This window comes from Schistocerca nitens, chromosome 3 (genome assembly GCF_023898315.1).
Source record: "Schistocerca nitens isolate TAMUIC-IGC-003100 chromosome 3, iqSchNite1.1, whole genome shotgun sequence".
Taxonomy (NCBI): Eukaryota; Metazoa; Arthropoda; class Insecta; order Orthoptera; family Acrididae; genus Schistocerca; species Schistocerca nitens.
Window position 1 is genome coordinate 784,001,820 of NC_064616.1, and position 22,886 is coordinate 784,024,705.

The following is a 22,886-nucleotide window of genomic DNA, read 5'->3' on the forward strand; positions in this document are numbered from 1 at the left end:
GGTGATCGTCGAGGGGACACTGAATAGTGCACGGTACATCCAAACCGTCATCGAACCCATCGTTCTACCATTCCTAGACCGGCAAGGGAACTTGCTGTTCCAACAGGACAATGCACGTCCGCATGTATCCCGTGCCACCCAACGTGCTCTAGAAGGTGTAAGTCAACTACCCTGGCCAGCAAGATCTCCGGATCTGTCCCCCATTGAGCATGTTTGGGACTGTATGAAGCGTCGTCTCACGCGGTCTGCACGTCCAGCACGAACGCTGGTCCAACTGAGGCGCCAGGTGGAAATGGCATGGCAAGCCGTTCCACAGGACTACATCCAGCATCTCTACGATCGTCTCCATGGGAGAATAGCAGCCTGCATTGCTGCGAAAGGTGGATATACACTGTACTAGTGCCGACATTGTGCATGCTCTGTTGCCTGTGTCTATGTGCCTTTGGTTCTGTCAGTGTGATCATGTGATGTATCTGACCCCAGGAATGTGTCAATAAAGTTTCCCCTTCCTGGGACAATGAATTCACGGTGTTCTTATTTCAATTTCCAGGAGTGTAGATGAAACAATATGTTCAAATACTCTGTTTACTGTGTTTTGTGAAATGCTACATTTTTTGCACATTGTGTTATGATATCAGTCAAAATTTGCCTCAAGTGCGTGACATGTCAAATTTTCAATATCATATTCAACATCAGTCTCATCACTGTTGATGCAGTCCACGCTGCTTCTGGTGGCTGTGAAAATATTCATATTATGCACATTAACAATATGTTGTGCAAGATAAGTTATAAAATTTGCAACTACAGTTACTTTGCTCGCTTGTCGTACATCTATATATACTGCTAATTCCATCAATTAAGGCGATACTAGAAGACTCATTCTATTTAACGGTACCCATGACCCATTTTGCACTGAGTCATTCTAGGAGACAACTGCTCTGCTGATTTCTAGTAAATGACATGCAAGTGAACACGTTTTACGTGGTTTTGTAGGACTTCATCTGTTAGTGGAAGCAACTTTAACTTAGAAGATATTTCTCTTTTGGTTGTAAGCAATTGGTGTCTTAAAATGGTTCAAATAGCTCTAAGCCCTATGGGACTTAGCACCTGAGGTCATCAGTCCCCTAGACTTAGAACTACTTAAGGGGCTCCGGAACGCCCTATACTTGCAATGTTAAAATAACGCTTATAAATTACATCTTTCCTCACAAAGAATTTGAGGTAGGAAGTTGAACTTTTTACAGATTATTTATTGGAATATGGGCTACAACTTAACACAGGGATTTTACAAAATTTTAGTTCAGTTATTAAAGATGATTTTTTTTCAATTGTAATGAAAATTCACAACATTTTTTTGCAATTTTTTATTTATGTATTCAAAAATATACAGTTTTTTGGAAAAAGGCTGTGTTGAATTATGCAGAAGGTACTGTGTAACATTTACTGAAAGTTTGAAACAAATATGTTTGGAAGATCCTTAGAAAACATGTAATTAGTATGAGAAAATAAAAGTTTTGGGAATCGAGCGACAAAGATTGGATTAACTTTTTAGTGCATTCCAGGTCCATAGGATGGATTATCTTCATCCTCTTCAAACTCCTCCTCCTGCTTCCTCTTGTTCCTCCTCCTGTTTACTCTTGCTTGTATTTCTAGACTCTTTACAGCCCTGTCTGCAGCCCGAAGGCGTTCCTTGTCTAAAGCAAGCATCGCTCGTACCATGTTAGAACCTATCTTCATTCCCATATTTCTAAATACCTTTGGCTTTCCAACATTTCTCCTTTTCTTAAAAGCCTTCAGAGGAGTTCTAATAACTTTACTTTTACTCATTATTATACTTCAACAAAACAGAGACTCAAGAAACAGAATTAATTACGAATATTTTCGAGATAATCACAGAGTAAATAAACATGAAACAATCGACAATCATACCAGCGATATATATTGAACCATCACAGGTTAGCCACAACACATACTTTATCTCACATCACTAAAATGTACCTGATGAACACGGACGTTAATAATAACACCATTTGACAGCAGTTTAACAGCGCCACAGTGGGTCACGCCCATGTAGAACACATTTCAAACAAAAATTTAAAAATAGTTGTAGTCTTCTCATTGAATAAATTATATATCTATTAAAAGGTAATAGTCTGCAGATTCAGAAAACGCAAAAAAGTAAAAATTGAACTTTTCATGATTTTGAGCCTTTCCGGAGCCCCTTAAACGTAACTAACGTAAGGACATCACACACATCCATTTCCGAGGCAGGATTCGAACCTGCGACCGTAGCAGCAGCGCGGTTCCGGAGTGAAGCGCCTAGAACCGCTCGGACACAGCGGCCGGCAATTGGTGTCTTAGCTGAGTCTTTGCTTCACGTGGTCTATCGTTGTACAGAAAAGAAAAAAAAGTTGACATTTAGCATGCATTATTTGATGATGATCAATGTAAGTCCCGCCTATTAATTTCAAGCCCAGATCTTCATGTCTCGGCTACAAGGTGCAAACACTAAGCTTGCCTTTCCGGAATGGTAAGAGACAGAATCACAGCCTGTTAAAGCATGTTCTGCAAGTATATTCTTACACTTGTCACCAAGATCATTAGGACTGGTTTTAATGTCAACTGTCTGCCCATTAAAACTCTTCATAGTAAAAACTACAGGAAGTGTCAGTTTCTAACAAAAGTGCAGCACTAAAGCAAAGACGTTTGTATCTTCAGTAACGATTTGGATGTTCTTGTTACCACAATGGATAAACCGTGTATAGAGCATAGGAAGGTATCATAACATCAGCTTCCTCATGAGTGAATAGTGATTAACTTTTTCTTATTAACTAAACGCACATGATTGCTCCAATATTCAATGGAGCATAGTAAATTAATACACTGTTCTGTATCTTGGGTGCTGCTTGATATAGTATTACGCGTAGGAAGTGCTGTTGTCGATGTCAGGAGTACTTGTTTAACAGCACCAGCAGCTAGACGTCTTTCTCCTTCATGGTTTTTAATAGATGGAGTCTCGAAATTATCAAAAACAATATATGTGTTGGAATCTCCTTTCACAATCATGTACTATGATGTAGTGGAAGAGGGATGCATCATAACAAGTCAGCCATCTCACATGATAGATTACCACCAATGAGCTGAACTTCTGCAGAATTAGCTACTGAAGTAGTGGCAGCAAGTTTCTTTAGAAGAACTGTTGCCGCGCGGGATTAGCCGAGCGGTCAGGGGTGCTGCAGTCATGGACTATGCGGCTGATCCCGGCGGAGGTTCGAGTCCTCCCTCGGGCATGGGTGTGTGTGTTTGTCCTTAGGGTAATTTAGGTTAAGTAGTGTGTAAGCTTAGGGACTGATGACCTTAGCAATTAAGTCCCATAAGATTTCACACACATTTTTTTAAAGAAGAACTGTTACTGTATTCATCAAATAATAACAACAGAACTTCAATCAGTTCATATTTAAGAACATGTAACAAATTCATCGAATTCCAAAACCTGGGTTTGTGTCGAGATACGTGTACTCCTTTTCTTAGAATAATGTTCGTATTTCTGGCAATGTGTTTTACATTTATGGTACGTGAATTGTCATATGCCTTGCATAATTCCAGTTACAAATCTTATCAATATCTGACTGAATATTTGCGCACAGTCTTTCAGGCAGTACTTTGTTACAGATAACTGCATCGTCCGCGAAAAATCTAACGTTACTATTAATTCCGTGGGGTACGCCCGAAGTTACTTCTACATCTGCCATTGGCTCTCCATTCAAGAAAGCTTGCTGGGTTCTCCCAATGAAAAAGTCCTCAATCCACTCAGAAATTTCACTTTATACCCCATGCTATCGTACTTTTGATAATAAGGATAGATATGATACTGAGTCATATGTTTTTCAGAAATCGAGGAATACTTCACCTTCCTAATTGCCTTGATCCAAGGCTTTCAATATGTCACGTGAGAAAAGTGTAAGTAGGATTCTGCACGATCTATGTTTCCGGAAGCCATGTCCCGGTTGGCATGGAGGAGGTCTTCCTGTTCAAGATATCTCATTACGTTTCAGCTCAGAATATGTTCTACGATCTCACAACAGATCAATATTAAAGATACCGGATGGTAGTTTTGTGGATCAATTGTGCTACTCTTCTTGTAGACGGATGTGACTTGTGCTCCCCTCCGCCTACTGGGCATGAATTTTTTCGAGGGATTTACGGTAGGGGGGTAACTCAGGCGCAAACTCAGCGTAGAATCTGATATGGGTTCCAACAGGCTCAGGAAATTTATTAAACTCTAGTAATTTCAGTTGTTTCTCAAGGCTACTGACACTAATATCTACCAGTATTTCACACATCTTTTCAGTGGTACGGGAATTACATTGCGCAATTCTCCTGGATTTGCAAACGGAGTTAAGCATTTCTGCTCTTACTTTGCTACCCTTAGTCTGTTCTTGTCTCGTCCGTGAACGTCTGGACACTAACTTTTGTGCCACCAACAGCCTTTACATAAGACCAGAATTTACTTGTGTTTTGTGAAAGATTTTTCAAGAATATTCATATGCGGTAGTCACTGAATGCTTCACACATTGATGATGTCTTGACAGCCAGACGTGTTTCATTTAACATCTCTCTATCTATAACCTTATGCTTTGTTTTACACCCATTATGCAATTCTCTCTCTTCCTTTAGGAGTTTCTTTACACTGACGGCATACCATGGGAGGTTCTTCCAGTCACAAACTGTTCTACTGAGTACATGTCTATCCGGGGGGTGGTCAACTGTTGTTTTAAAGTTGAGCCACATTTCGTCTACATACTCCTCTCCTGAATTAAAAGTTTCAGGTTCCTCTTTGAGATGTGACACTACTGCTTCTTTATCTAGTTTACTGAACATATAAATTTTCTAACTTTTTTACTTGCCCTTTGTACTTTTACAATTATTGTTGCTACAAAGGCGTCATCGTCACTAGTACCAGTTTCGAAGAAGACATCCTCAAAGAGGTCAGACCTGTATGTTGTCATTAGATCTGATTCATTTCCATCGTTATTGGGGCTCCGAACCGTCTGTTGTAGGTAGTTTTTGGAGAAGGCATTTAGTAGTGTTTCATAGGAAGTTTTGTGGCGTCTACCACTAACAAAATTGTAATTATCCTACTTGATTGTTGGATGATGAAAGTCTCCTTCTGTTATTGCAGTGTGACTGAGGAACTCACATACTAATGAACTGAGGTTTTTCTCTAAAGTTGTCGGTTATATCAGGAGGTGAGTCTGGTGATCGACAGAAGAATAAACTCATAATTTATGCCAACCGCTGACAGAGTCTTGCTCAATCTCGTATGCGTCTTCAATTTATACCTCGGTAATTCTGAGTTTCTTGTCTTCCGGCACAAATACATCACCTCCATTTCCCATTAGCCAATCCTTTCGATATATAATTAAATTTTACTCAAAAATTTCATTCTTGTCTACTTCGGGTTGTAATCAGCTTTCTGTATCCGGTTTTATGTGTGTTTCACTGCCTTTGAGAATAGATAAAACTCTGGCACTTTGTTTTAAATGCTTCAGCAGTTAGCCACTTGGATTTTAATGCACTTACCTGAAGGGGGCATTTCTCTGGGCCTTACACAGATACTTTTGGATCTCATACAGCTGTCATTATCTGGACTGGGTGGACAGACGCCTAATCTCTAAGTCCCCCTTGTGCAAATGACACACAGTCAGCCTCTAACTTGTGGACACCTTACACATTTAGGGTACAGTTCTCAACCACACGGCGCAAGTCCAGGAAGCCACAAAATAGATTGTCGCAGAGCCTTTAGTCTTCCACTCCGCTCATAACCGAGGGGGGGGGGACAAGATCTGTTCTGGGGACAATGCTACGGATTGTGAATTTCGTTGAAACTCAGTGAACAAGAATGATATTCTAAATATTCTCTTCCAGTCACTCAAATGATCCAAGTATGATCTCGGAGCGCAAACGACAAGTATCATTTCTCCCAAAGTGCGATACAATCTGCAGATGGTTACAGGCTGGTCCCTGAATGGCTATCGGAACAACCTCTTCAACATGTTAAATGAGGCCCCAGGCATTCATATTGAGTGCACTTGATGTTCCTCGCCATCCCTTGCTGTCATTTCCCGAAGGGTACCATTATTTGGCATACGTTTGAACTGCCGACCATTAGTAGACACCTACCACTTTATGTTTACTTCTCCTTGGCACAATACTCAGAACGTTTCCAAAGAGATGATGTGAATTTAAAATGGTCAGTTTCCGTTTCGATGGAAGACAGCACCTCAGGCTTGTTGGTTGGGAGGATGGTTGTATCACCCTGAGTTCTTCCTAGTCCCCGTCTCTCCTGCACAAGACGCCGAGATCTACCGTTGGCACTCTACTAACTGTTAAGTGGCCTAGTATTGCTAGATTTTGTATTTCCTAGAGAAGAGACACTATCCACAGAAGAGGGTACCTATGGTATCTGTGGTACATGATTCTCAGTATCCCTCCCAACACATCCAGCCATAGCAGTTTCCTACCGCATAACAGTACCCAGGGCGATTTCCAACTGCTTACGAACAGCAACTAACTCATTTCGTGCCTGAGACCAGCAGACACAGTGGGGCTGCACGACGCCTGGTGCAATATTCTACAGAACAGTAAACAAATAACTTCAACCCTGTCTATACGATGGGCGAGGGGAGGGGGAGGTATTTTGCGTCCACCTTTTGAAGATATCGTAATTTAGTCTGGTGCTTTATGTTTTAAAATTTTGAATAAATACATGTTTGTTGTTTTTGATGAAGTGTTCCACCATATTACATAAATGATTTAAATTTCTCAGTGAAACTTAACCCATCAATTTAAGTCTCAGTAGTAGATGTGACTTTTCACAATGTATGTCATATTCAATATTTTCAGGTGAAGGATCCTACTTACACATTAATATCTCTTTGAAAGTTATGTTGTGGGTAACAGTCAACCATAGCTAACGAAATATGTATTTCTAAATTTTTTTGTGGTGGTCACAAATTCCCCTCGCCCCCCTCCCCCATGCTAGAACAGGTTACTGGAAGTACGTTGGTATTTCTAACAGCGTGCTAAAAGATATTCTCGAGTTCTGGACTTGGTAATACACATTATGGAAAATACGTTAGTATTGCGAGGGTTTAACAGAGCTTGCTGATTGTCTTTTAATTCATGGTTCGGTCACGCAACAAATATTATCAGCAGCGTTCTATAACAGATGTGATTAACAGCGAAAACGAGATATCTGTTACAGCAAAAGAAAACTCGGTAAAAAAATTTGCTATTTCTTTAAATGTGTTTCAAGCTGTGGTCGCTAAACTCGACAGTCGCGTTAATTTACAATAATTATAGACAGTAAACACTCCTGCTAAAACCAGAAAACTAATGTGACACGACATGTTAGCTATTGGCAGTAGCTGTAAATCACAAACGTAGATTTCTTACGAAATAAATATATATACATGAGGAATAAATATGTAGAATGTTAATAAAGTTTGTTGTATTTAAAAAGATTGGAGAATTTTCACATTAAATATTCGGAGGCGTTACTTTTCAACACGTCCTCGTAAGTAAACTTACCAATTTCACTGATTTTTACTTAGCTGATTTTGTGACACCTTTTACACAGGTGTGCCAAGGATGAACACTGCAGCATTGACACAGAGGGTAATTTAGGCAGCAAGCATTGCATTTCTGACGTGTTAAGGCCAGTGGCCGAACCACCTCTTTGAGGTCTCCGTGATGTTCTTTCAACAAGATAACGCAAGGCAGCCTGCTACCCTCACTGTCCTGGCCTATCTCGATACAGAGGGAGTTGTACTGTTGTTCTAGCAAGCTCGTTCCCCATATGTCTCAACACACCGAAAAATCTTGTCATTTGTTGCCCAGACACTGACATGCCACCAGTTGCCAGAAACTACGATTAATGAACTCAAGCGTGAGTTGGATCAGAATAGAGGGACATACCTGTTTGTGTCATCTAAACCGAGTCCGACTCGATGTCCAGCCAGGTTAGAAGCGTTGTTGCTGCCAGAGGTGGCAGCTTTCTGAATTACACTTCATACCTCGACTTGGAAGAGCAGTTGAACGGAATGGACAGTGTCTTGAAAGGAGGATATAAGATGAACATCAACAAAAGCAAAACGAGGATAATGGAATGTAGTCGAATTAAGTCGGGTGATGCTGAGGGAATTAGATTAGGAAATGAGATACTTAAAATAGTAAAGGAGTTTTGCTATTTGAGGAGCAAAATAACTGATGATGGTCGAAGTAGAGAGGATATAAAATGTAGACTGGCAATGGCAAGGAAAGCGTTTCTGAAGAAGAGAAATTTTTTAACATCGAGTATAGATTTAAGTGTCAGGAAGTCGTTACTGAAAGTATACGTATGGAGTGTGGCCATGTATGGAAGTGAAACATGGATGATAACTGGTTTGGACAAGAAGAGAATAGAAGCTTTCGAAATGTGGTGCTACAGAAGAATGCTGAAGATTTGATGGGTAGATCACATAACTAATGAGGAGGTACTGAATAGGATTGGGGAGAAGAGGAGTTTGTGGCACAACTTGACTAGAAGAAGGGATCGGTTGGTAGGACATGTTCTGAGGCATCAAGGGATCACCAATTTAGCATTGGAGGGCAGCGTGGAGGGTAAAAATCGTAGAGGGAGACCAAGAGATGAATACACTAAGCAGATTCAGAGGATGTAGGCTGCAGTACGTACTGGGAGATGAAGAAGCTTGCACAGGATGGAGTAGCGTGGAGAGCTGCATCAAACCAGTCTCTGGAGTGAAGACCACAACAACCACCTCGTATATCCACAAATAACTTCGAAATTTGATCATTTATTCTTGATATTGTAAAGTAGTGTTTTGTTATTGCCGCCCTTCTTGGTGTTGCAATTTTAACAAACAGCAATGCATTTAGAAAGCAAAAAGACTGGAAACATTAGATGAATAGCCGAGGACTTATACGATGCTCAAGAAATTATAAGGGGCGAGTAAAGAGTTTCCGTTCGAAGGCCATTCCGTCTAGAATCGGTATTCCAATCAGTCAAAACCGCCATGAGCACTGAGGTGATCGTGTCACCGACGCACCACGTTGAAGACACCTGTTGTCCTGCTGCGTGAAGAAGTCCGTAACTGTCTGTCGCACATTCTCGTCCAACAGGAATAATCGTCCCTTTTATAAGGCACCGAAGGCGTGATAACCGCATGCGGAGAGATCAGATCATTTTCGATATGGGGACGTGCGTTTCATGAAGCAGCAACACGGAAATTGCCACATTCTTCTACGACGGTAGTTTTAGACAGACATTCTTTTCCATACACATTCTCCATCCTCCGATGGATGTCTACCGGTGTTTGTCGTTCGGCAGCGAAGAAAGAATATCACGTTGGTCCTGTTTGGACCCGCCTGGTAATAACGTTGTCATAGTTCACGTTTCTACATTTACCGCTTTCACGTCGGAAAGACTCGAACGCCATACTAACCCATTGTCTACTTGCCGTTGTTTATATGCTCTCATCGGAGTCACGCCGCCTTGCATATATCTTACAGTAACGCCTTGAAACGGCAACTTTGTGATTGCCTCTGGACGGGGTTTGAGACCCGCTCCTCCCAAGTAATATTCCTTGTGTTAACAACTAAGACAGCTCGCATAAGTGTTTATTTGCGTTTCGACAGCAGATTGCTTTGAATTTCATGACTGATTCCGTTCTTGGTTACAATTATACACTCCTGGAAACTGAAATAAGAACACCATGAATTCATTGTCCCAGGAAGGGGAAACTTTATTGACACATTCCTGGGGTCAGATACATCACATGATCACACTGACAGAACCAAAGGCACATAGACACAGGCAACAGAGCATGCACAATGTCGGCACTAGTACAGTGTATATTCACCTTTCGCAGCAATGCAGGCTGCTATTCTCCCATGGAGACGATCGTAGAGATGCTGGATGTAGTCCTGTGGAACGGCTTGCCATGCCATTTCCACCTGGCGCCTCAGTTGGACCAGCGTTCGTGCTGGACGTGCAGACCGCGTGAGACGACGCTTCATCCAGTCCCAAACATGCTCAATGGGGGACAGATCCAGAGATCTTGCTGGCCAGGGTAGTTGACTTACACCTTCTAGAGCACGTTGGGTGGCACGGGATACATGCGGACGTGCATTGTCCTGTTGGAACAGCAAGTTCCCTTGCCGGTCTAGGAATGGTAGAACGATGGGTTCGATGACGGTTTGGATGTACCGTGCACTATTCAGTGTCCCCTCGACGATCACCAGTGGTGTACGGCCAGTGTAGGAGATCGCTCCCCACACCATGATGCCGGGTGTTGGCCCTGTGTGCCTCGGTCGTATGCAGTCCTGATTGTGGCGCTCACCTGCACGGCGCCAAACACGCATACGACCATCATTGGCACCAAGGCAGAAGCGACTCTCATCGCTGAAGACGACACGTCTCCATTCGTCCCTCCATTCACGCCTGTCGCGACACCACTGGAGGCGGGCTGCACGATGTTGGGGCGTGAGCGGAAGACGACCTAACGGTGTGCGGGACCGTAGCCCAGCTTCATGGAGACGGTTGCGAATGGTCCTCGCCGATACCCCAGGAGCAACAGTGTCCCTAATTTGCTGGGAAGTGGCGGTGCGGTCCCCTACGGCACTGCGTAGGATCCTACGGTCTTGGCGTGCATCCGTGCGTTGCTGCGGTCCGATCCCAGGTCGACGGGCACGTGCACCTTCCGGCGACCACTGGTGACAACATCGATGTACTGTGGAGACCTCACGCCCCACTTGTTGAGCAATTCGGCGGTACGTCCCCCCGGCCTCCCGCATGCCCACTATACGCCCTCGCTCAAAGTCCGTCAACTGCACATACGGTTCACGTCCACGCTGTCGCGGCATGCTACCAGTGTTAAAGACTGCGATGGAGTTCCGTATGCCACGGCAAACTGGCTGACACTGACGGCGGCGGTGCACAAATGCTGCGCAGCTAGCGCCATTCGACGGCCAACACCGCGGTTCCTGGTGTGTCCGCTGTGCCGTGCGTGTGATCATTGCTTGTACAGCCCTCTCGCAGTGTCCAGAGCAAGTATGGTGGGTCTGACACACCGGTGTCAATGTGTTCTTTTTTCCATTTCCAGGAGTGTAGTTTAGAAACTGGCCTGAAATTTTTTATATTTTCGGATTACATTCCTGAGTATAAATTCAAGTTCTTTTCTTTGAGAAATTTTGGAAAGCTACCAGATCAACATGACAAACATTTTACATTTGTTGATGATTAATACCTATTTTTAACAGATTAAATGGTTCAAATGGCTCTGAGCACTATGGGACTCAACTTCTGAGGTCATTAGTCCCCTAGAACTTAGAACTACTTAAACCTAACTAACCTAAGGACATCACAAACATCCATGCCCGAGGCAGGATTCGAACCTGCGACCGTAGCGGTCTTGCGGTTCCAGACTGCAGCGCCGTTAACCGCACGGCCACACCGGCCGGCTTTTAACAGATTACTTCAGAATATATTCTCGAAATTCGTTGAGACGCGGTGACATTTTTGTTCGGACTACGTTGCTCACATGTAGATCTACATGCATACTCCACAGACCACTGTGAATTACATGGCAATGGGTACTTAACACTGTACTACATCTTAGGATTTCTTCCCATTCTAATCACATATCGAGAGCAGGAAGAACTCAGAGAGATAATTGGCTTGGTACGTAGAATAAGATTCTTCGCAGGTGTCCATTATGTTCTTCATAGGATGTATCTTCGTTGGAAACACTTCGTGATTTGTGAGTTTTCAAGTGTTTGGATATTTTCCAATGATTACTATTTTTCAACAGTCTACACGACTTTAGTTTAATTATTGGTTACACACTGTTCAGCCACATTAATGTGACCATGGCCTACGTTCGACGTGCAATAACCACTCCAAGGTGACAGGTGGCAGCACTAGCAATGGAAGGTATATAAAGCGTGTTGTGGGGACGCGGAAAAATAGTGCAATCGTTGTCGTAATGCAGAAATGGACCGATTTATCTGACGCTCGAAATGGAATTGTCATTGACTTTTGGGTCAAATTTGGAAGCATTTCAGAAACAGCTAAGTTTGTAAACTGTTCGCCAACCGCTGTGGTTAAAGCATAACGTGCATGGAAAACTGGCGCTACAGAAAATCGGCGCCGAGGCAACTACGGTGCACCATTGGCCATAGATAACAGGGATGAACGACCGCTGCTGAGATGCGCACAGGTGATGAGATGTGCAACTGTTGAGCAACTGACTGCCAAGATGAACCAAGAGGCTACCAACAGTGGCCGGCCGCTGTGGCCGAGAGGCTCTAGGCGCTTCAGTCCAGAACCACGCGGCTGCTACGGTTGCAGGTTCGAATCCTGTCTCGGGCATGGATGTGTGTGATGCCCTTACGATAGTTAGGTTTACTTAGTTCCAAGTCTAGGGGACTGGTGACCTCAGTTGTTGAGTCCCATAGTGCTTAGAGCCATTTGAACCATTTTAACCAACAGTGTCTCCTCAACATTCAGCGAACGTTACTGCATGTGGGCCTCCGCAGCAGGCGCCTGGTTCATGCTAGGGCTGGGAAAAACCGACCGGTTAAAATAAATACCGGTATTTTAGTTCTGAATAACCTGTATTTTTCGGTATTTGTTTGGCCTCAGTTATAACAGTTTTTTTCATTTTTTACTAATAACCGGATTAAAAACGGAAATATCAAGTACCCATAGCAACAGTGCTAATTTTGTTTTGTTTTAAATAGATCTTTTTTTAAAAAACGAGTAATTTTTATTCGTAAAATTTCCATTGCTTTGAAATACTGCGCTATAATAGAAAGTGAGAAAAGCGATCGGTGCTATTTTAACAACAATGCCGGCAGAAACGAGCTACAAACACATGGCATAAGAATTGGTATTAGCGTTGCTGAGGCAATAATGTACCTGTTACCACGTGGAAGGGCATATTAGATGGTACACGTGCACATCCAGTGTGCAAGACTTGCCCCATCAGATCTATATGGTAGTATCTCAATTTCGTCATCGCATATCAGGTGTATTACAGAATGAGACAATCCATAGTCGAGAAGTATTTTACGAAGTGCTGTATCAGTGAAATACAATGCTTCATTTGCATTAAACTATTATAAATGGGAGGAGTCACAACAGACTTGCAACATCATATGAGGAGAAAACTTAAAACTTAACGATTCTTTCATAGTTTACGATAAAATTAGAAAGTAGCTGATCTCCTGCCAGTGTCTACACAAGATGCCTTTATCCGCTTGTAGCCCCTGAAGCCGGACAAATTAAGACCAAAAATAAAGTTCTTGAACCCCATTTTTCACCGATTAGCAATGACTGTCCAAAATGCCCAAATAATTGTATGATCCTCGATCGCAACAATATTCTTCAGCAGCGTTTCAAAAAATTTGAATCAGTAGGAAAATACTGGCGAATTTTTGTAGTGTTCAATCACCTATCACTTTCCGAGGGAAAGCGGACAGTGAGCGGACTAAGTTTTTTTTTGCCTATTTAATTTAGTATTTTGATTCGATGTGTATTGAAACTAAGGAACTCAACATTTTTCACTCTTTGTTTGATTTCTGCGTTTATTACAGAAATAACAGTGACCGGTTAGTCTGAGTGGTTTTTAACAGTCGGGTTAAATTGTCGTTGAAAAAACCGATATATCTGAAAACCGTTAGTTTCACCGATAATTGCCATCTCTAGTTCATGCGCCCATGGTGACTGCTGTTCAACAGCGACGATGGCTGGAATTTGCACGCCAATACCGCAACTGGACGTTCGCCGAGTGGCGACAGGCGGCCTTTTCAGATGAATCACGTTTTATGCTCCATCGGACAAATGGTCGTTGGCGTGTCGAAAAGCTCCAGGACAGAGAATTGAGCGTTATGGTCTGGACAATGTTTCCGTGGCATTCCCTGGTTGATCTCGTCGTTCTGGAAGGCTTAGTGGATGAACACAAGTTGGGTTGGGTTGTTTGGGGGAAGAGATCAAACTGCGAGGTCATCGGTCTCATTGGAATAGGCAAGGATGGGGAAGGAAATCGGCCGTGCCCTTTCAAAGGAACCATCCGGGCATTTGCCTGGAGCGATTTAGGATTTAAACCCAATAGATAATCTGCGGGATTACTTCGATCGAGCTGTTCGCACCACGGATCCTTAACCGAGAAACCTAGGACAGCTGATCACGGTACTGTAGTCTGCATGGCTCCACATCCCTGGAGGTACTTTCTAGAACCTCATTGACTCTTTTCCTGCACGTCTCAGGCGGTCCGCGCTACAGTAGGTGGTTATTCAGCCTTCTCACAGGTGGTCACATTAATGTGACTGGACAGTGTACGTGAGTTTATCACGTAAAGATTATTTCTGCAACTAATAGCATACTACACACTATCACGGTTAAGATAAAAATTTAGAAATTCTGAATGACGTCAGCCGTTTTCCATGAAATATATCACTTATGGTTTTAGGAGGTTTTTCGATCACAGATCGAGTGAATCAACTCTAAACTTTTCGTTTCTGGTAATTACATACGTACTGAAAAGCCAATACTTTATGACCACTGCCCGTAACTACACTCCTGGAAATGGAAAAAAGAACACATTGACACCGGTGTGTCAGACCCACCATACTTGTCCCGGACACTGCGAGAGGGCTGTACAAGCAATGATCACACGCACGGCACAGCGGACACACCAGGAACCGCGGTGTTGGCCGTCGAATGGCGCTAGCTGCGCAGCATTTGTGCACCGCCGCCGTCAGTGTTAGCCAGTTTGCCGTGGCATACGGAACTCCATCGCAGTCTTTAACACTGGTAGCATGCCGCGACAGCGTGGACGTGAACCGTATGAGCAGTTGACGGACTTTGAGCGAGGGCGTATAGTGGGCATGCGGGAGGCCGGGTGGACGTACCGCCGAATTGCTCAACACGTGGGGCGTGAGGTCTCCACAGTACATCGATGTTGTCGCCAGTGGTCGGCGGAAGGTGCACGTGCCCGTCGACCTGGGACCGGACCGCAGCGACGCACGGATGCACGCCAAGACCGTAGGATCCTACGCAGTGCCGTAGGGGACCGCACCGCCACTTCCCAGCAAATTAGGGACACTGTTGCTCCTGGGGTATCGGCGAGGACCATTCGCAACCGTCTCCATGAAGCTGGGCTACGGTCCCGCACACCGTTAGGCCGTCTTCCGCTCACGCCCCACCATCGTGCAGCCCGCCTCCAGTGGTGTCGCGACAGGCGTGAATGGAGGGACGAATGGAGACGTGTCGTCTTCAGCGATGAGAGTCGCTTCTGCCTTGGTGCCAATGATGGTCGTATGCGTGTTTGGCGCCGTGCAGGTGAGCGCCACAATCAGGACTGCATACGACCGAGGCACACAGGGCCAACACCCGGCATCATGGTGTGGGGAGCGATCTCCTACACTGGCCGTACACCACTGGTGATCGTCGAGGGGACACTGAATAGTGCACGGTACATCCAAACCGTCATCGAACCCATCGTTCTACCATTCCTAGACCGGCAAGGGAACTTGCTGTTCCAACAGGACAATGCACGTCCGCATGTATCCCGTGCCACCCAACGTGCTCTAGAAGGTGTAAGTCAACTACCCTGGCCAGCAAGATCTCCGGATCTGTCCCCCATTGAGCCTGTTTGGGACCGGATGAAGCGTCGTCTCACGCGGTCTGCACGTCCAGCACGAACGCTGGTCCAACTGAGGCGCCAGGTGGAAATGGCATGGCAAGCCGTTCCACAGGACTACATCCAGCATCTCTACGATCGTCTCCATGGGAGAATAGCAGCCTGCATTGCTGCGAAAGGTGAATATACACTGTACTAGTGCCGACATTGTGCATGCTCTGTTGCCTGTGCCTATGTGCCTGTGGTTCTGTCGGTGTGATCATGTGATGTATCTGACCCCAGGAATGTGTCAATAAAGTTTCCCCTTCCTGAGACAATGAATTCACGGTGTTCTTATTTCAATTTCCAGGAGTGTAGATTGAATGCCGCCATGTGGCTTGCGGGCACATGACACGATAAGGAAAGTGTATAAGCTCTGTAGAGACAAACGGCATATTCTAGCGATGATGCGAATCGCAAATAGGGAAAGCCATTGACATAAACGACATAAAAGGCTCTTGAGAATGAGCATCTTGAAAATCGCGAAACTAGTCGGTCGTTCACTTGCTACTGTCGTGAGCATCAGTGGAAAGTGGTTGGAGGACGGTAAACCACAAAGTGTTGGACTTACACGCCTCAGCACAGAACGCAGACCTCGTGACAATCTGTGGCAGATCTGGCGACAGAGTACAGTACCTGTGCAGTCACCAGTGTTTTGGATAACACCGGTCAGCGCACATACTTGAAAACGGGGTTCCGCAGCTGACGACGTGTCCATTTTCCCATCTTGACCTAGCAGCACCGTGATTTATGATTGTAGTGGATACGGCATCAACGAGATTGGACCATGGATCTTTGGAAACGTGTCGCCTGGACGGAAGAATCACGTTTGTTGTTACACCAGCTCGACATTATTCCCCGGGTACCCTCATCCTGGAGAACGAATGCGCGACACATGCTCCGCCACGGGCGCGGAAGGGCAGGTGCAGAATTGTGATATGGAGGACATTCACCTGAGCTTCCATGGAACCTGTCGTAGTAATCCAAGGCACCATTACAGCTGTGAACTTCGTGAACGTTTTGGGGACCATTTGGATCGCTTCATGCTTAATAACTCGCCTGACGGCGCGATGCAATATTCCATCAGGATAATTGTCTGCATAAGAAGGCCTAAACCATGCTACAGTGGTTTAAGGAGCGTGACAGTGAAATTACGTTGATGTTTCGGCCACCAAATTCGCCTTATCTGAACGCTATGAAACCCATTTGGGACGCTATCGGACCTCAGTTCCGCGTCCAGAAACGACCGGCCCGTGTGGTATGGGGACACCGTGATATTCGAGTGGGCACCTGATGCCTCATACCCCTGAAAACCTAACATACTTGTTGAATCGATGTCATCTAGGATGGGTGCTATATTGCGTTCCAAATGTTGACCAACACGATGATGAGCAGGTGGCCATAATGTTTGGGCTCATCAGTATGTAGATACAAAGGTACAATGGGTATAAAGCGAAGTCTTAAGAGCGTAGGTCCACCTTGGTTAAATGTTAACAATTATAATCTGTAGAGAAAATGGTGACTGTAGCACTCTCGGTTCAAAATTAAATAGCGGCCCAGTGATAGACCATAGTTAATAACATCTCGTACGTTTGTAAGACCAACTGACTGAAGAGGACGACGACGCCACTACTTACAAGAGCTAAATAATGCGTGCGGAAACTTGTAGACTAAAACCCGGGACGTCTAATTTTGCAAGATCCTAAAAAGTTATTTTAAGTTTGAACATTGAGATACTCATTGACAAAAGTAGTTCCTTTCTAGAAGTCAAGTCAGATTCTAGAAGCATCGCTCATCTTAAACACAGTTTTTTCTCCTTGCACATCTCGTAAATCACGGGTGCACAACATACGGCCCGTGGGCCACATTAGATGTAGATATCATCTAAAAATTCTTTGACTTATTAGCAATGGCAGTCTCTGCGACAGCTACGTTAAATGGGTTTACATTACTAAACTTATTAGTAATGGAAGTGTCTGCGACAAAATGGCAGTTTCGGAAATTTGTGGTAATGTCTTATGGGACCAAACTGCTGAGGTCATCGGTCCCTAAGCCTACACACTACTTAATCTAACTTAAACTAACTTACACTAAGCTCAACACATACACCCAGGCCCAAGGGAGGACTCGAACCTTCGACGAGGGGAGCCGCACGGACCGTGACAAGGTGCTGTAGACCGCACTGTTCCCTTGCTACAGGAACAAATACATTAACCGATGTGTTTTGCCCGCTCATTTTCGCCGGGTGGAAGAGAGAGTAATTTTCTGTGACCGGTAATAATAACATTTGCTAGCAACCTGCTAGTGTGATAACACGAAACATACGGTACTCACACTTCACGTTACACGCGTGGTCTATCGTCTTCCACCAATAATGCGCATCCAGTTTCATTACTTCATCATCGGCTAGCACTGTAGAATGTTAACACGTTAGCTATTTCATCAGAACCAGTATAGAGGGGTTGGACAAAAATATGGAAATACTGCACGAAATGCATGCTTGAATATAAACGCAGTAAGCCTGCGTGTTGCGCTGTTGTTTTTGGCTACGAACGGCAGCGTTGCAATGTCCTCAATACGTTGCAAGTGTCAGTTGCGGTCACAAAAGTGTTCTGTGTATATGTAAGTGATGTGAGTGGTAGCTAAGTGAGTTCAAACGAGGGCAAACTGTTCCTACTCGCATGAAGTGTGCTTCCGTAACCAAGGGAGGCGAAGTGTTGGTGTTTTAAGAGGCACCGTATCGACGATTTATACTGCATACAGGAAAAACGAATACACATCACCCACTAACAAGAGAACATTCCCAAGTTTCAGTAAACGATCTTGCTGAACCTTGGCGGGAGTGTAGAGGGGCCATAATAGTGCAATACGTATTTTTTTATTTGCACTCAATTTTACAAGGGGTGAAACGGACACCGAAAAGTAATTTGGCATTTTAGGTCTAGAGAGAATACCTTCGAAACGGCGACATATAAAAAATGTTTTTCATGTAAAATTTGGTATCTAATCTAAAACAAAATTTTAAAACAAATCTGAGACAAAATTCAGGAGGATTTCGAACTGTCACGGGGAATCCTCTAAATATCATGATTTGTATCAGACATTATTTCAGTACATGGGTAAGCCATGACGAAGAGAATATTACGTACTAGTGACTGCAGATTGACTGTATTGTTTCTCGAGTGGAGATTGACGTCATAATCGTTCAACAGAATTAGTTCTGAAAATCTTCTCACAGATTTCTTCCAACATATAAAGCTGTTTACGTTCCACGGCTGTACCTCTGCCATCGAGACCTTCGGTGTCAGCAGATGTTTCTCGTCCTCGGGTAAGACGCTCAAAACGTTCTTTTTTTTCATAGTTTTAAGAGTTTGGACCGAGAGTTGTAGAATCTCCTTTTGAAACGCCACATTTCCTTGTAACAGCCGAAAGGTGTTAAACAAATGTCTAACCAAGTCAAAAGATATTTTAAAGATGTTTTCTTTCTCTGTGAGGGAGAAGTATCTGCATTATTGTTAGATACTTGCGGAGGTCATTGTGAAAGAACCGTTTAGAGAGTCGTATCTGAGGACGGGGAACTTGTTCATCTAGTCATCCCAAAGGGCTCGAGGCACAGCAGTACAGTCATGAAACGCATACGACGTTGCATGTTGGAAGAACGTTGAGAGAAACCGCGTGACCGCTACGGTCGCAGGTTCGAATCCTGCCTCGGGCATGGATGTGTGTGATGTCCTTAGGTTAGTTAGGTTTAAGTAGTTCTAAGTTCTAGGGGCCTGATGACCACAGATGTTAAGTCCCACAGTGCTCAGAGCCATTTGAACCATTTTTTTGCACTTGAGAAACAATCTAATCACAGTCATTAGTACATAATTAATTCTCTTCAGCAAAGCTTACCATGCTGCTGAAACACACCTGATACAAATCAGGATATTTAGAGGATCACCCACGATAATTTTAAATCCTGACGAATTTTGTTTTGTATTGTCTTCTCCGTCGTGTATATTACTTGCAGAAATTTCATTCACTTTACGTGCATGATCTAAAAACGTTATATTCTAATCATTTCGTCACAAATTATTCTTATTATAATTATTTTCTATCTTAATGCTGAATAACTTCTTATTTTCTATTAACAAAATACGCGGTAACCATAAAAACAAAACAAAAAGAACCATAAATGTAAAACGTAAAATAACGATTTAAAACGTAAAACAAATATAAATAAAATAAATAATTAGGTCAGTAACGAGTGTTTAGGTATTTAAATTAGGTATGTTGAAAATACTCTGACAGCACATTGTGTGCAGATTATTTTCCAGAAATGATATTTCAGGATCCAGCTTTATTACACAGGGATGTATGTGGGTTGAATGCTTCTCTAATTTATGTTAGAACAAAATTTTTCATTTTTCAAGATTAATTAATGGTGGTGGGGTATTTTTCAAAAATTCAGATTATCAAAAAAGTTGATTATATAGTTTCCAAGAACATTAACCACATATCAACTTTTGTATTAAAAACATTTTTTACATATCATCGTTTCGAAGATATTCCCTCTAAACCTGAAACGCCAAATTACCTTTCGGGGTGTGTTTTACCCAGTAAAAGTAAAATTGGGAACAAACAAGAAAATACGTATTACGGTATTGTGGCCCATCTCCACACCCACCAAGTTTCGTTTTTTGACACTTGGGACTATTCCTTGTACATTACGAAGCGGGCGAAAGGGTGTGTTTTGCGATCATGATGGTCACTGAAGAGGACTGTGGCGAAGAAATAAGACGGCAGCTGCAAAAGTCACGGGAGAAATGAAAGTCGCACTCGCAAACCATGTCAGCACTAAAACAAAAAGAAGGGAGCTCGATAAGCTGGAAATGCAGGGCGAGCTGGAATTCGAATACCGCACATCACTGATGTAAATACCCGTAACAGGAAAAAGTGGTGCCGAAGCCATAAAACCTTGACTATGGAGCAACTAGAGAAAATCATTTAGTTGGATGAGTCTTGTTTCACACTGTTTCCAACTTCTGGCAGAGTTTACGTCCGAGGAGTGAAATATGGCAGGCGTCCAGTGATGATTGTTACTCTGCAAGTTCTCGGTACTGTCAAAGATTACATGACCATTTTGGCTCCTCAGATCCAACCTATTGTACAATGTTTGTTCATCAATGGTGATGCTGTATTCCAAGACGACTGAGCCCATGTTCACAGAGTTCGGATCATCCAGGACTGGTTTTGTGAGCCCGGAGATGAAGTGTTACATTCCCCTTGCCACCACAGTCACTAGATCTCAATATATTGAGCCTTTGTGGTCTATTTTGAAGTGACGGGTGCGTGATCTCTCTCTACCTCCATCATCGTTATCTGAACTTTTCACTATTTTGCAGGGAGAATGGTATAAGATTCCCTTGAAAATCATACACGACCTATGTTTATCCATTTCGAGACGACTGGTAGCTGTTTTGAATGCCAACGGTTCTCCTGCACTGTATTATGCATGGTAATGTCCACCCCCTGTAACTTATTATCACTCTGTTCCCCAGGATACATGAGGGGTTTTGTTTTAGATGTTTATTCCTGCAACATGGAAGTACCTCGTCTCCGTATATCGGTTTCTCTTCAGACTATGTCTACCTTGCATGTTCTACTCGTCGTACGTCTAGGCACACAAATATTCTATGAGGCGGATTGCACAGCACGTTAAAATTGTACGATAACGATGCCGATGTCTGGAAGAAAGTGTAATATAGACTAATCGCTGAGTGACTATAACGAATTTTATAACTACTTGGACAATTTTGCAGCTTGATTTAAGAAATGGCAGTTCGCTTTCAATCCGCACACAGACACAGCGCTTATAAATAGAGAGAACAAATTCTATCTGAATTCGCATACAGCATTGTTGTAACGTCGAAACTCACTTCATCGATTAAGTATGTAGTGGCAATCTTAGGGTATGTATAAAGGGGAGCCGAAGGTAACATCGTTTTTACATAAAATTCAAACAGATACACTGCTTTTAAGTTTTTATTTTTAATCAGTGATGTAATCGCCCTCGCCTTCGACAACCTTTCGCCGTCTACTATCAAAATTTCAGTGGCGGATCGATAAAAATCGCTTGGTTTTTGAGGAAAATATCTGCAGATGGCACTTTGGATAGTCTCCGTATTTTCAAATTTTTTCCAGTTAGAAAATTTTGAAGCGATAGGAATAAAAGGAAATCCGATGGCGGAATGTACGGGGCTGTGGTGGCCGAGGCAATACTTCCCACTTCAATTCATTCACAGGCTTCGTCTTGCGCAGTGCGGTCTTGCATTATCGTGTTGCAAAACAATGTCTTTTCTGTTGACAATCGCGGGGCACTTTTCTGTTTAAGATTGATTTACTCGATACAATTGTTCACTATAAAAATCTGCATTCACAGTTTGTCCAGGTGTCAGCTCTTCAAAACATACAACCCCGCCATTACAACAAAAAAAAACCACAAAAGTGCCTCATGTACAGAAACGATGTTATTCTCCGCTCCCCCTAATACAAAGGAGATGCTCCAAAATACTGGTAAGAAATTTTTCCTTGAGTACTGTTAAAATATATTTGAACCACATCGCTTCGCCAACGAATAATTTCAGCGCCTGGTTCTAGGTTTGTGAAGGACTGCTTCAGTCATAGTGGGAGTATTATGAGTATACACATGAAACAGAAGTATTTGGAATAAAGAAGACAATCATCTCGCGACGGGGTATCACGTAAATTTAGAGAAAGGTAATTCGAACTGCGAATTAAACAATTAGACTACTTCGGGGATAGGGGACATAAACGGATGCGTTAGAGAAAGAGAAGACAAATTATGAACCACTGAAACTCGGTCCTATCGTTTGGAGTACATGTGTCAGTTACCCATAATCATTCCTAAATCATCCACCCAATAGCGCGTTGGCATTCCATTGGGACTCGAAGTCGCCATAATTTACATGGAATGGATTGCGAAAGTCCCACTATAAGCAAAGGTGTAATCGTAAAGTTTTAACAATCACTTCGAAAACTAAATTAACTTAATTGATTTTTTGTTTCACAGTAGGCCCTACATGTCTCCTGCCCTGTTACATATTGGAAAACACCCCCCCCCCCCCCAAATCTGCC

At 43.3% G+C, this 22,886-nt stretch overlaps 1 protein-coding gene across 1 annotated transcript in view; it reads left to right on the forward strand.

Moving 5' to 3' along the window:
* The window catches only part of LOC126249763 (serine proteinase stubble-like), a 398,895-nt gene that overhangs the window by 247,762 nt on the left and 128,247 nt on the right, over positions 1-22,886 (forward strand). The window lies entirely within an intron of this gene.